This window comes from Haliotis rufescens, unplaced genomic scaffold (assembly GCF_023055435.1).
Source record: "Haliotis rufescens isolate VD_foot unplaced genomic scaffold, xgHalRufe1.0.p SCAF_44, whole genome shotgun sequence".
NCBI lineage: Eukaryota > Metazoa > Mollusca > Gastropoda > Lepetellida > Haliotidae > Haliotis > Haliotis rufescens.
The window spans coordinates 2,030,484-2,045,660 of NW_025964157.1; the positions used below are offsets into that span (position 1 = coordinate 2,030,484).

At 42.1% G+C, this 15,177-nt stretch overlaps 1 protein-coding gene across 2 annotated transcripts in view; it reads left to right on the top strand.

The window, feature by feature from the left end:
- Positions 1–10,435: 10,435 nt before the first annotated feature.
- LOC124136057 (myogenesis-regulating glycosidase-like) overlaps positions 10,436–15,177 on the top strand; it is a 126,737-nt gene continuing 121,995 nt past the window's right edge. For both annotated transcript variants that reach the window (XM_046501825.2, XM_046501827.2), the window contains exon 1: positions 10,436–10,572. The gene's annotated coding sequence lies outside the window, so the exon portion shown is untranslated. The remainder of the gene's footprint in view (positions 10,573–15,177) is intronic.

Below are 15,177 nucleotides of genomic sequence, written 5' to 3' on the forward strand. Positions count from 1 at the left end.
TCACTAACTCACTCACTCACTCACTCACTCACTCACTCACTCACTCATTGTTCACGGATGTTTGGTAGTGTCAATGAAATCTGCATTGTCCTAGATAAACAAGGAAGGGGATGTCCGTTTTTGTTATTTTAGGAGCAAAGACAAGGAACTTTATCAAATTTATTCTCAACCAGCAGTACCTTTCTTCGAAACACAATAGTTACAGGAACTGTTTCGAGCCACTCACTGACATATACAGTTCTTGTTGTTGAAACAATGGTGGCCTAAAATATCACAAGAGTTGCGTCCCTTGGTTGCAAGGAGGATCCGCTGGTCATGAGTTTTAGACCCGCCCTACTCTTGCTTGTAGGTTTCGTCGAGCTGGTAAACGTGTAAATTAAACACGATTCCCTCCCACACAACAAGTTCAATTATGTCATTATCTTAACAGTAGCATCCAGTTAAAAAGAGGCGAATGTCTAAGAAACTAATGTGAATGCCTGCCTGTTGTGCTACTAATGACGGTGTTTCGTCAGGTCATGCATGCATGTAGATACTTGTGACAAACAAACGGATGTCGCAGTTGCGTCCCTTATTCGTGCCAGGATCCTATGATTCCTCTGCTTATGAACCTTGGTCTGTAAGCACATGTGCTCTTGGGTTAGCAATAATTTCCTATAATTATGGGACGAGGTTTGGTGCTTATATTTTCGCTAAAAAGGTAATCAATAGGTTCACTTTTTCTCCAACATTTAGCTGACATGACGTGTCATTCAGTTACCCATGTCACCAACCTACGTACCCACCAACTCGTTCACTCACTCACCCATTGCCACCTACCCACGCACCCATTACCAGCTCACTCACTCACTCAAACCAAACCACTCACGTACTCACTCAAACCCCCACCCACACTCACTCACTCATTCATAAAACCCACTCACTCTCTCACTCACCCAGAACCCACTCAATCACTCAAACCAAACCGTTCACGTACTCACTCAAACCACCACCCACACTCACTCACTCATAAAACCCACTTAATCCCTCACTCACCCAGAACCCACAAAAAAACACTCACTCACTCACTCACTCAAACCAAACCACTCACGTACCCACTCAAACCACCACCCACACTCACTCACTCAATCATAAAACCAACTCACTCTCTCACTCACCCAGAACCCATAAAAAAAACACTCACTCACTCACTCGCCAATAAAAACCCACTCACTCAATCACTCACTAACTCACTCACCCACGCACCCACCCACCCACACTCACTCACTCAGGCACCCGCTCAGCCACCCACTCAGCCACCAACACTCTCTCACTCACCCAGAACCCATCCAAAACCCACTCACTCACTCACTCACTCACTCACTCACTCACCCACCCACCCACTCACCCGCCCACACTCACTCACTCACTCACCATATCTATGCGTTAGGCTGTATAGGGTGTAAGTTACCACGCGTAGAAGATAAGGGTCCAGGCAGAGGTTATTGGCTAGACGCAGTATTATTTGATTCTTGATAAGGCAACAGGAATGAGGATGCTCTGTCACTCGTCATAAACACCAGTAGGAAACAAAGCTCATTCTGTTGGCTTTACAGTTTCCCCAGTTGGTAACGGCAGTCATTTGTGTGAAGAAAGTGCCATTGTCAGAGCAATCAATGGTAGTCGTTATGGTCGATGTCTCCCAGTGGGACACAGCGTAGCGAAAAAGCAATAATAGTAATGTTTTTGTGATGTTTTGTCTGGCACAATCTCTAATTTTAGAACATGCACAGGCGAGAGCATGCCATTTTAAACAGCATGCACGAAATAATCCATTTTAATGACGCTATGGTTGCCAGTTGAATGTTGAATGAATTATAGTTGATCGAACAAAACATTTATATATTTGTTTATGTGAAAAAAGTCATTACATCGTCAATTTCGATGAAACGATGAAAGGTGTCTGTTTGATAGGTCAAACTCTTTACTGGTTGCTATGTTACATAACGACAATAATAGTATTGTGAATGAGATATATTTGAAAGTATAGTCTGGTGAAATTGGTTACATAGGTGGCCTGGTGGTTAACGTAGTCGCAAAAGTGGTTACAACATGTTAAGCCCACCATGCGCCCCATTAAAACGATCTGGCAATGTGGCTCCTTGCGGCGTAAAACACAACTCACTCACTGTCCGGTGGCACTGTCAGATATGAGGAAAAAGGACAGTTGTGTGCATGAATATTTACATATCCAAAATAATAAATGATGTAATATGAAACACGTGTAACACCTTTTGTTTATAGTTGATCAACAAGCAACAACACGTGGATACTATCGCCTGCTGTTGCTCTAAGCGTACCTACAAGCCGGAATCCAGAAAATCCACGTTTTCGGGTTCTGCGGAATATAAAGAGTTAAAACGGAGATATTTTTTCTGGGTTATCAAAAACAGATCTACAGAAAAAATATTTCAGTGGATAATTATCCCTTCTGTCAGGCCAAGGCAAAGTTTAACATTTTCCTTTCGCGCATTTTTCGTCATTGATCCAAAACTGATCCATCATATACAGTGGATGCAATGTTTGAACAACTCCAGTCGATCACACTGAGGGCTACTTGTGTTAATCACAATTCTGTGAACACTAACAGATCTCTTTCGATTACTTAATTCTGCCAAATTGCGCTTTGTGACGTTAACTGATTGAGGATGTGACCCAGCACAACCTTAATCGCACTGCTCAGTTAGTGGTTATTCACTTGGCACTCAGTCCATCTTGGGGATTGAATGTTCTTTTAGAAATAATCATCATTTTTATTTGGTTTAGATATTTTAAACAAATATCTGCGCACGTATAACATGCTACGTTTATGACATCGGTAGATGATTTTGTCGTAGATTAACAAGAGCAGTTTCGGGGGATATAGTCGTCTAAGGCCAAGTTGTGTCCGTTAGACTTGCTGGGTTCCAGTCCCAGGTTCGCCCTGATTATGTTTCTGGGTTTGTTAGCACCATACCCGTGCTCGTAGGTTTCACCAAAGTGGTCAGTGGTTGAAAGCTGCATAAACATTCTGACGCAATGTATACTGGTTTAACTTATGTGCCTCTTTGTTAAAGTCATATACATGTAAACACGAAATGTGATTCTGTTTTAACTTATGTGACTCTTTCTTAAAGTCATATACGTGTTAACACGAAATATGATTCTGTTTTAACTTATGTGAACCCTTGTTTAAGTCATATACATGTAAACACGACATGTGATTCTGTTTTAACTTATGTGAACCCTTTGTTAAATTCATAGACATGTAAACACGACATGTGATTCTGTTTTAACTATGTGACCCTTTGTTAAAGTCATATACATGTAAACACGAAATGTGATTCTGTTTTAACTTATGTGACTCTTTGTTGAAGTCATATACATGTAAACACGAAATGTGATTCTGTTTTAACTTATGTGACCCTTTGTCAAAGTCATATACATGTAAACACGAAATGTGATTCTGTTTTAACTTATGTGACTCTTTCTTAAAGTCATATACATGTAAACACGAAATGTGATTCTGTTTTAACTATGTGACTCTTTATTAAAGTCATATACATATAAACACGAAATGTGATTCTGTTTTAACTATGTGACTCTTTATTAAAGTCATATACATATAAACACGAAATGTGATTCTGTTTTAGCTGATGTGACCCTTTGTCAAAGTCATATACGTGTAAACACGAAATGTGATTCTGTTTTAACTATGTGAATCTTTTTCAAAGTCATATGCATATAAACACGAAATGTGATTCTGTTTTAACTTTTGTTTAACCCTTTGTTTAAGTCATATTTCCGGAACCAGACCAGATGTTGCCTGGGCCCAGTGGTTCTACACAAGGAGCTTCACATCACTGTGCAGAGTTGCGCCCCATAGTTATGCAGGATCCGCTAATGTTGAGTTTGAATCCTTGACACGTATTTGTATTGATCACGACCCTTTGCATGTCAGCATCGTGACTGTGTTTGTGGGTTTTATCAAAATGGTAACGACTTGCGTGACCTTGGGCTTGCCTCCAACAATATTTTAACTTGATAAAATGAAAAGAAATGTGTAAGGTTGATCACATTCCATTTGTATGGGTCGGTCGATTTGGCTAAAAATACTAAATCTATACAAAAAGGGCGGATTCCTGCAGTGCTGACGATCTTTACAGTAACAGTGAGGGAGTGATTTTGGTTTTGCGCCGCTTTTAGCAATATTCCAGCAATATCACGGCGGGGGACACCCAAAATGGCCTTCACACATTGTACCCATGTCGGGAATCGAACCCGGGTCTTCGGCGTGACGAACGAACGCTTTAACGACAAGGCTCCCCAACCCCCTTTACAGTGACAAATGCTCATTGAAGAAGGTGCTTATTCCTGTGTCGAGTTGCCTACCAAGATATAATTCAACAGCTGTGATTTGATAAAGAGAAAATATATTAATACTCTCACTCGTTATATGTTTCTCATCCGTTAACTGGTGTCCCTGCCGTGACATTGCTGGAATATTGCTAAAAAACGGCGTAAAACCATACTCACGCACTCATTCTAATCCGTTAAAATGAATGACAACGGCAATTGAAAATATTCTTTCTTTATAAATCATAACTGATCAAAGACACAATTTACATTTGTATTGTCCTCTTGATTCATTAATAATTTTAACAATTTTTTTTGGTCCCGTTTGTGGATACAAAAACAACAACAACAAGAAGTGCCACGTACATGCTATCCCATGCTCCACTTCAGGCAGCAATACCTCTGTTGGGTTGTTTAGAGCACGTATGGTGTCATGTGTATCACATCTGTCAGCGAGACAGATGATCGTGACAGACCCATGTAACAAGTCGCAGTCTTATGATATCATGCATGTCCGCAGTGGAGGGCGCCCGAGGCGACGTCGTTTCCGTCCATGCAGTAGAGATAAGCCACACACCGACACATGTTGGAGTTCTGCGGGAAACACTGGGAGAGCTGGCGTGACAAAGACACAGCGTTCAACGCTAATGCGTCGTGTTATTAGAACCACATTCCTGCTACAGGCGAGTTATAGTGCTCCGAGTGAGTGAGTGAGTGAGTGAGTGAGGGTGGCTGGCTGGGTTTTGGTGAGTGAGTGTGGGTGGGTGGTGGTTTGAGTGAGTGAGTAAGAGTGAATGAGTGAGCTGGTAACGGGTGCGTGGGTAGGTGGTTGTGAATGAGTGAGTGAGTGAGTGAGTGTGGCTGACTGGCTGGCTGGCTGGGTTTTGGTGAGTGAGTGTGGCTTGGTGGGTGGGTGGTGGTTTGAGTGAGTGAGTAAGAGTGAATGAATGAGCTGGTAACGGGTGCGTGGGTAGGTGGTTGTGAATGAGTGAGTGAGTGAGTGAGTGTGGCTGACAGGCTGGCTGGCTGGGTTTTGGTGAGTGAGTGTGGCTTGGTGGGTGGGTGGTGGTTTGAGTGAGTGAGTGAGTGAATGAATGAGCTGGTAACGGGTGCGTGGGTAGGTGGTTGTGAATGAGTGAGTGAGTGAGTGAGTGAGTGTGGGTGGCTGGCTGGGTTTTGGTGAGTGAGTGTGGGTGGGTGGTGGTTTGAGTGAGTGAGTAAGAGTGAATGAATGAGCTGGTAATGGGTGCGTGGGTAGGTGGTTGTGAGTGAGTGAGTGAGTGAGTGAGTGAATATGGTTTTAATCCGCTGGCAATGTCACTGCGGAAGACATAGGTTTCACGCATTCTACCCATCTTGGGAATCAAACCGGACGATTTAAGCACTAGGCTACACCATTGCCCCTGATATTTATGTTGAACTGCGGCATGGCATCTCAGTGGGCTCACGATATACAACCGGAATAATTCGGGTCCAGTACAGCACGTGTACAATGCGCCGCCATACAATGCACTTGCGAGAAGATCAAAGTTATCGAAGAACGGGTGGCCCAATCACCTAAAGCGTCGCAATTCTCTGTGCAGAGTTCCGTCCCTTTACGCGCGTCATAAACTTTTGATGACGAGTTCGGATCCTGGTTCGATTTTCACCTTACCCCGGTTCCACCAAAGCGTTTAACGTCTGAGACCTGAATCACTTCGGGTTTTCCTTCCGCATCAAGCTGACACGCCGTGTTATAACTGGAATACTGTTTAAGTTGGTTAAACCAAACTCAATCACTCCCAAACAGAATTATAAACACTGGCACGTTAATGTCCATCATTATTACTGATTATACTGAAAACACATCAACTTTAAATTTTGGGTCAGTACATTTCAATTACATGGGCTATTTACTACTATGATCACAGACTCTCCCAAAAATATCAATGCCCACATTGTGAATAAGGCAATCGTTAAATTTCCATTCGGAAAGAATTCAGCACCGCCTAACAGTGATTTTTAACGCCGCACTCGCCTACCGTATTCGACATAATAAGCGCCAGGGCGCTCTCAAAATTAGAAATAGGGGGCTCTTATTAGAATATATATTTTTTAGTTCAAAGAGCGTAAATTTCGTGGTTTATGCTGAAATGTTTATAAACGACAGATATATTTTTCCAGAATTTAATTGCCCATAATTAAAGGTGCATATAACAAACGTATTAATTATGCTCGAAAAAATAGCCTTGTGTACATTTATCAATCAGAAGGGTGCTAATTGGGATTGTTCACTAGCCAGTATATGAGCAAATATCGCCGTGGGCGCTTATTAGAGCGGGGCGCTTATTACATTGAATACGGTATTTTCTAGCTAAACTGACGCCCAAAAGAAAGTACACATAGTCGTTTTGTGTCTGATTAGTTTATAACGTGAAACATGGAAATGAAATCGTAGTGAAACATGTCGCACAAATACAACAAATTGTATTCAATGATATAAAGTGAATGTGTAAAGTTTAAACGTGAATTACAATTGAGGATCCGAATTGTTTTTTAAACGTCAGTTTATTGTGGAGTAATAAGATATAACATAATTTTATAAAACTCCGAAAAGTAGCCATGTCTCGGGCTTATAGACTGGCCCAGCTAGTTTCACTGCAAAACCTCTCTTACTCAAGTAACTAGTATATACTAACGGAAAAAAGTGTGCTTCACATAAGGTTGTGTAAATGTTATTCTATTGAAAGTTAAGAAAAAGGTATTTACTTATTCGTCCGATCACTGTTTTATCATACAAAACCCATACTGGCAACAGGAGACAGAGCGACACGCTCTACAATGGAGTAGGGTAATAACTCACTTTGCAATGTCAATACCGGGTCTGGCGTAAATTGCTTTGATACTGGCGAGTACATCAGTGTAAGGGTTACAGCAATTACACAGAGACACTGAGACAGAGACGCGGCCATTACAACGTCTCGAGGGGACGGAAATGAGCTCGAGATCCGGGATACAGGTCTTCATACCCGTGAAGATCCGGGATACAGGTCTTCATACCCGTAAGGATCCGGGATAGAATAGGTCTTCAGCAACCCATACTTGCCGGAAAAGGCGACTATGCTTTTCGTAAGAGGCGACTTTTGGAATGGGGTGGTCAGGCTCGCTGACTTGGTTGATGCATGTTATATCCAAATTGCGTAGGTCGATGCTCATGATGTCAGTCACTGGATTATTCACAGAACGACCTCGTTTTGATGGCATATTGCTGAGTGGGGCGTTGAGCAACAAACATACAAAGTAGTCTTCAACACAAAGTCCGTTATCTCGATATCTCGTTAAGGGCGGTGTAGTTTCATGGTCACGATAGAGTCCTTCTCCGCATGAGTGAGTGAGTTCGGTTTTACGCCGCTATTAGCAATATTCCAGCAATATCACGGGGCTTCACACATTGTACCCATGTCGGGAATTGAACCCGGGTCTTCGGCGTGACGAGCTAACGCTTTAACCACTAGGCTAGCCGATCGCCCCTTTCTCGGCATGAAGACGGGCTTGTATTTACATGTAAGTTCATAGACTGCTGTAGATCGAGTCTATACTACGATAGCGGATATGTATTTCATAAAAGGGTCTAAATTATGAAAAACAACGCTTCTGTATGTGTCCGTGCAAGGGAATTCCCAGGGTTTCCCTGTGAACGTGGAAGTAGTCCGTTGGTGTTCACGTCATTTCAAGAAATGTGAAAAAACATATGCACGTCAAATGGTGTCGTTCATTTAAGAAAGCTCCGGCGTTTATGCGATTTTAACTTACTCTGTTTAAAACGTTTACGCTCTAGTAAAGCAACACAATACCTAATTAATTTCTTATAAATTCGTATTATGAAGTTTAAGGGGCCCCAATTTAACTGTGATGCACATTTAAGGCTATTTAAGTTACCGAATACAATGGAATATGCAGTGACCCAGTTGCGGGAATATCCTTCACACTTACGCAAAACAGAGTTGTTCTTATTCCAGAAATACAAAACATAATTCATTGTTAATCAACTGGAGTTTTATTTATTTAACGTGAGATAATACTTACGCAGGGCGGAAACGTTGACATATTTCTTTTGAATTTACCAAATCATTGTAATGTACCTATTTTTAATTCCATCATTCTTGCTTCGATACTATTCCAGTGCATTGTATGCAGCGAATAGATGAATGGATCTCTCAGAATAAGAGAACATCCTGCAATGTAAGAACGTTGCTAAGTTCAGTTTCTCGTGTACAGCGTTCGTTTTCAAACCTAATCTATTTCACTTTAGTTGGTCTAGACAGTTTGTATTGTTGACAAGAACATCTATCAATTGATTCTGAAATGTTTGAGGAATTCAGGGATGCCTGTATCGTAGCTGAGTTTGAAATATACGTGATGGAATAGGCGTCCCATAACCGCATCCGTGAAACGTTATTTTATGAACACAGTCCAGTATGGCGAATTCACTTCGGCGTTCGTTTCCCATATTTTGATTTCATAACATACTGTAAAAAGCGCCGTGGATGGTGATTAAGTAATGTGTCAATAATGGCGAGATTTACGATGTTCCTAATTTTCAGATGTCGTTTTCCGTTATTTTGGTTTCATGATATCGCAGTAGAGGGAATTCCCCACGGAATTGAAACCCCTGAAGTGTATTTAAGTGCGTGGTGTACTTTGAATTTTATTCGACTTCAAAGTGAGGAGGAATCCAGGATGTTAAAGCGAATATTGTAATGAATTCTTGATTGAAGTGGAAAAGTTAATTTATTGTCCTATAATGAGTGAGTGAGTGAGTGAGTTGGGTTTAACGCCGCTTTAAACAGTATTCCAGTTATATCAATGCGTGTCAGCTTAATGTGGGAGGAAAGCCCGAGGTGATGCAGGTCTCAGACGTTTACCACTTCGGTGACACCCACGAGCACGGGTATGGTGCTGATAAACCTAGGAACATAATCGGGGCGAACAGGGATTCGATCCCACAATCATAGGTTTCTGGCGTGACCAAGGGACGCAAATCTGCACAGCGAGTCGCGGCGCCTTAGACGACTGGGTCACCCGTGCCTCTACCCTGCCTGAAACTCGGCATAAAGAAGCTAAAACAAGGTTTGGGTGACTCGGAATCAGATTAATATGTCTCAGCGCGCGAATTCGAAGTTAAACCCCATTTCACCTCACCTATCTTATGCTGTACAAAACATATCGGTTTAGAATAGGAGACCCGTGAAGATCAGGATCAGAATTGGTCTTAAACAACCCATGCTTGCGACTATGCTTGTCGTAAGCGGCGACTAACGGGATCGGGTGGTCAGGCTTACTGACTTGGTTGATGCACGTCATCGCATCCCAATTGCTTGGATCGATGCTCATGATGTCAATCACTGGATTGTCGGGTCCCGATTCGATTATTTACAGACCGCCGTCAAATAGCTGGAATTTTGCTGAACTTATGTTCCCTTTGTTTGTGTTTCGGTTCAACCTGATTCCAGCTTATTAAAACACGAGCAAGCAAGTTGTCTTAGTTTTGTATATTTTACATAGGAACAACAAGATTAGGGGTGTGCAATATCCGACAAGGTCCCAAAGAAATATTAAAACTTTATAAAATCATATTTTCCATTGCCAGAAACATGACCACACTGGTCATTTGGCATTTCTACTTGTATTAACCAAAGCTTTATCCTTCTAAGACACCCCTGACCTTTGATACGAAAATGACCTCTTGAATGACAAATACCTCTTGAAAAAACAGTGCAAGCAACATTAATTTATCTTTCTATCAGGGTCAAGGTGACCGCTACTGTTAAAATATCAAATCACCCCTTACAAATGAACACATTAATAATTTTTACAGAAATAATGAAAATTACAGACATTTATCCCAACTACAACACGACAAGGTTTACAAGGAGACCCCAAGTACAACAGCACAGCTTTGTGAATTATTGTGCTTGAATAAGACATCACAATTGGCCCCGGGGCCTGTCTCAAACGTATGCGATGTATCATGGCAAGATTGCCCTGGGCTCCTATGACACTAGAGTCTTCTAAACCATATTTAGTCGTCCTAGTGTAGGGGGAAGGAGAGTGTTAGTTGAACGGCCGTTGGCTGGCGGTGTATGTCATCTTATCAAGTTCTACAGAGGGATACTGAAACAAGAGTTCACCATTCAGAAGACCTTGTTCTGGTTCAAGGTAGGGATTTTTTTCTTTTATATCACTACATGTGCTTGAAAACTGAGAATCGTGTTTGACGTTATCTTAACATTTCAGCTACGTAACATGCCAGTTGAACATTGTTTATGTCTTCTGCGAGATAAGCAATGATTATGAGACGTCTTGAAACTGTTTATCACCTCTGGGTTCAGAGGTTCTGGATGTACGTCATACATTGTCCCTATGCCACGGACTGTTTACATGTTTAATGCACGCTGAAGCATTTACATTGGATTCAGAATACAGTAACACATTTGTAAATAAATTCACAAATCTTCTTGTACACCATAAATACATAAAAAGTGGTGAGATTCACTGGTGTCATAATATAATATGTAACTGCTATCATTTCTCCCTGAAGATAAAGCTGAAACATGATTAATCCGTGTCATGTAATTATTTTGTAAATTTCTTAACATACATATATGTTTTATATATTCCTTACTGGAATCGCATTCAATAACTTAGATATGAAAACCTATGTAATGTTAGTGTTAAGTTACCGTGTATCCGTTTTAAACTTCTGAATCTGTTCAGGTCATGACGACATTTCGCTGGAAAAATATTCACCAAACATACTTGCCCGAGAAGGAAAGGTGTGATGGTACTTGTATTTCCTCGATCATGTCTAACTCCCGCGGATACACGAGCACGTATATGGTCATGTTAGGGCAGTTTTTACCTCTACTCATACCGTGGTCTATTTACCTCATAATATGCTTGCTATTGGAAGTGAATAGTTTGATAAAACAATACTGCGTTGTAAAATCCTTCCTTGCGCATGAGATGCTTATGGTAACGCCATCCTGAAAAATCCGGCATGCAAAGATTCACTTTATATAACTTTTGATTGCCTGATTACGCTTTAAACATGTGTCATTTTTTACTCAATTTGTTATTAACATCCATGGATGGTGTGATCGTTTCATTTATAGGTTTTTCTCAGCTATAATTAAACAGTGGCGCAAGCGAAAAACCGATTTAATAAATTAACGGTTGGTTTGTGAATGAATGAATTAATCGAAATATTAGAAGCTATAAAATACATATTCTACCCACGATACACGTTTTAATTGTCTTATAAAAAACCCAAATGCATTGTCATTTTTATTACAAAACTGTGTAGAACATGTTCAACACCATCTGTAGAACATCATCTGTAGAACATCATGCTGAACATCTTGCTATACCTGGGCTAAACAGGCCACGTTAGGTCAGAACACGAATGTATCAAGCGCACGACTGCCCAATAAACCTACATCCGAGCAAGTATGTCTAAATAGATGTTTCCCTTCTCTAAACACCAAAGCCGAATCCCTTGACAGGAGAGACGGCCCGTGTCACGTGATTGATGTGACGTCAGGTTATACATGTCACATGACTGTCTTAGTGATATATTCCACCTGCGTTTCTTGTGGATATATGTGTTTAATTGCAGCTATTTTTGTAGCTAACACAAGTGACGCTATTATCTGAAGACAGTTCTCTGGAGCTTTTCGATATAAATATATCAAGCCTGCTTTGTGTAGATAGTCAGATTTATGTTTGTCCTAACAGACGAAACATTATTTTTTCATGGATTTTATGTCTTCGAGCTGATTATGTTTTTTTATACATCAAATCTGTCAGGGAGCGTTTGGGTGGTTTAATTTCGTGGATATTTATTGAGGCTTGGAAATACATGAACTGTTTAATGACAATCGGATGTCCAATCAATGGCATAACGAGTGACGAGACATGGAAACTGTTTGATTTCTAAACCGACGTCATCTCATGAAACCAAACAAATCAAAAACAAAAGTAAATGTGTCAGTAAATCGCTAACTATATAAACTCAAGATTTGTTGTTCTTATCATAACGAATCTGTGATCTTATCTGTGAAGTGTTTTGAAGTGATTTCACTTCAAGGAGCCCATTTTTTAAGTCGTCGCGATATGTCGTCGCGAGACCGGATGCTCTCCTTGAAACGTACTATGTAATTGCTCCTCGACAAACTATTTTGTAATGATTGCGATATCCATTGCCAAGACCTGACCCAGACGTCATTTTGCGAAAGCGAAAGATTGACATAAATACAATAAACTACGTTTATAACGAACACGCTTATAACGAACTGACTGATATATCGAACTGTGTTTTGATCCCGGCCATTTAGAGCATATTTACTGTATGTATGCCGTATATATGCTTAGGAACGTGTATCGGACATTGCAAATTATGATGACAAAATCCGTTGTGGGAGTACTTGATAACCCAAGGCTGATGGGTTGCTATGTAACACATGATGTTCACTCTATGTTCTTTTGTCTCATATTCCCGACATTGGTAAAATGTGTGAAACCAATTTCTGGTGTCCCCCGCTGTGATATTACTGGAATATTGCTAAAAGCGACGTAAAACCATACTCACTCACTCATTCATTTTGTCTCATACATGATTATGTTCACCAATTTCAATATTTTGTTGCTCAAACTGCCAGTTTTTATCTAGTCTCCACCAAATAATTAGAACAAAAAGGTTCATTTAAAAAACAAGACGCTTGAGGAACAATTGTTTTCAATGATCTCCCTTTGATTTGAGGGTGATTACACATTATTTACCTGAATTTAGAAAAAGTCACAATTAATATAACTGATAAATGTGAGAGTTTGATAGATTATACTAGGGCATGGCAGACGGTATGATCTTGTCGTTGAATCAAATAAGATTTGGCTTTTTCGTGTGATTTTCTTGTGGTTTGTGATTGTTGCATGTTCCTTCATCCACACCATGCGTTCCAAAATGACAGGCTGGGTGGGTGGGTGGGCACAGGTGGCCCAGTCGTCTAAGGCGCCGCCATTCGCTGTGCAGAGTTGCGTCCCTTGGGCACGCCAGAAACCTATGATTGTTGGTTCGAGTCCCTGTTCGCCCCGATTATGTTTCTAGGTTTATCAACACCATACCCGTGCTCGTAGGTTTCAGCGAAGTGGTAAACGTCTGAGACCTGCATCACTTCGGGCTTTCCTCCCACATTAAGCTGACACGCCGTGATATAACTGTAATACTGTTCAAAGCTGCGTTAAACTTGACACTATAAACTTGATATTCTATATTCTGAAACTTCATTAATTTTGCAAACTGTTTTGCAAGGTTAAACTGTTTCATCTTGACCTTGCTAAGACTGGACTGGACACTACTTCGTGTTGACCACTAAATGCCCTTGCCCTTGGCGAGCCATAACGTCCTTATAGATAATAGGACCCACATTAACCTGCACGGTGGCTCTATCAATATACATATATCACAACATTAACACACATGTGATTTAATGTATCCGTAATGTCTGGAGAACATTAGCCGGTGTAAAGGTCACTGTTACGGAGCGTGTGTATGTCAAGGTTGAGGAAGGGGGTGAGAGGGTGGATGGATAGTGGTGGAGGACGTGGGTCTAGAGGGTGGAGGGTAGTGGCGGAAGATTGGGGTTTAGGGAGTGGATGGTAGTGGCGGAAGATTGGGGTTAAGGGGTGGGGGGTAGTCGGGGAAGACAGGGGTTAAGGGAATGATGGTTATTGGCACTAGACAGGGGTTTAGGGAGTGGAGGGTAGTGGCGGAAGACGAGGATCTAGGGGGTGGATGGTAGTGGCACTAGACGGGGGTTTAGGGAGTGGAGGGTAGTGGCAATGGACGGGGGTTAAGGGGTGATGGGTAGTGGCACTAGACGGGGGTTAAGGGGTGGTGGGTAGTGGCGGAAGACGGGGGTTTAGGGATGGAGGGTAGTGGCGGAAGACGGGGGCTTAGGGAGTGGATGGTAGCGGCACTAGACTGGGGTTTAGGGGATGGAGGGTAGTGGCACTAGACGTGGGTTTAGAGGGTTGGGGGTAGTGCCAATAGAGAGGGGTTTACGGGGTGGAGGTTAATGGCGGAAGACGGGGGTTTAGGTGGTGGAGGGTTGTGGCGGAAGACGGGGGGTTTAGGGGGTGGAGGTTAGTGGCACTAGACGAGGGTTTAGGGGGTGGAGGTTAGTGGCACCAGACGAGGGTTTAGTGGGTGGAGGACAGTTGCACTAAACGGGGTTTAGGGAGTGGAGGGTAGTGGAGGAAGACGGGGGTTTAGGGGGTGGAGGTTAGTGGCACTAGACGAGGGTTTAAGGGATGGGGTAGTGGCACTCGACGGTTGTTTAGGGGGTGGTGGGTAGAGGCACTCGATGGGTGTTTAGGGGGTGGTGGGTAGAGGCACTCGATGGGTGTTTAGGGGGTGGTGGGTAGTGGCGGAAGACAGAGATTCAAAGGGTGGAGGGTGGTGGCGGTAGGTGGGGTCTGCGTATGAGGTCAGTAGCGGTAGGGAGGGGGCTATTCAGCTAAACCGGTAAATGTGCAGCCGAGATATGAAAGAGTTGTCTCTCTTGGTATTGACATCTACGCGTCGATATATCTAAATTACCTCCCTTTGACCATACAGCTTGCGAACATTGAACCCTGATCTACACATGGGTGTACCTGCAGTGTCTCACCAATGACAGTTTTATACCGACAGTGCTCTATTACCGCAATTCATGAATGAACCCAATAGGCGACAATCAATACCTGGGGGATTCCGACAGGATT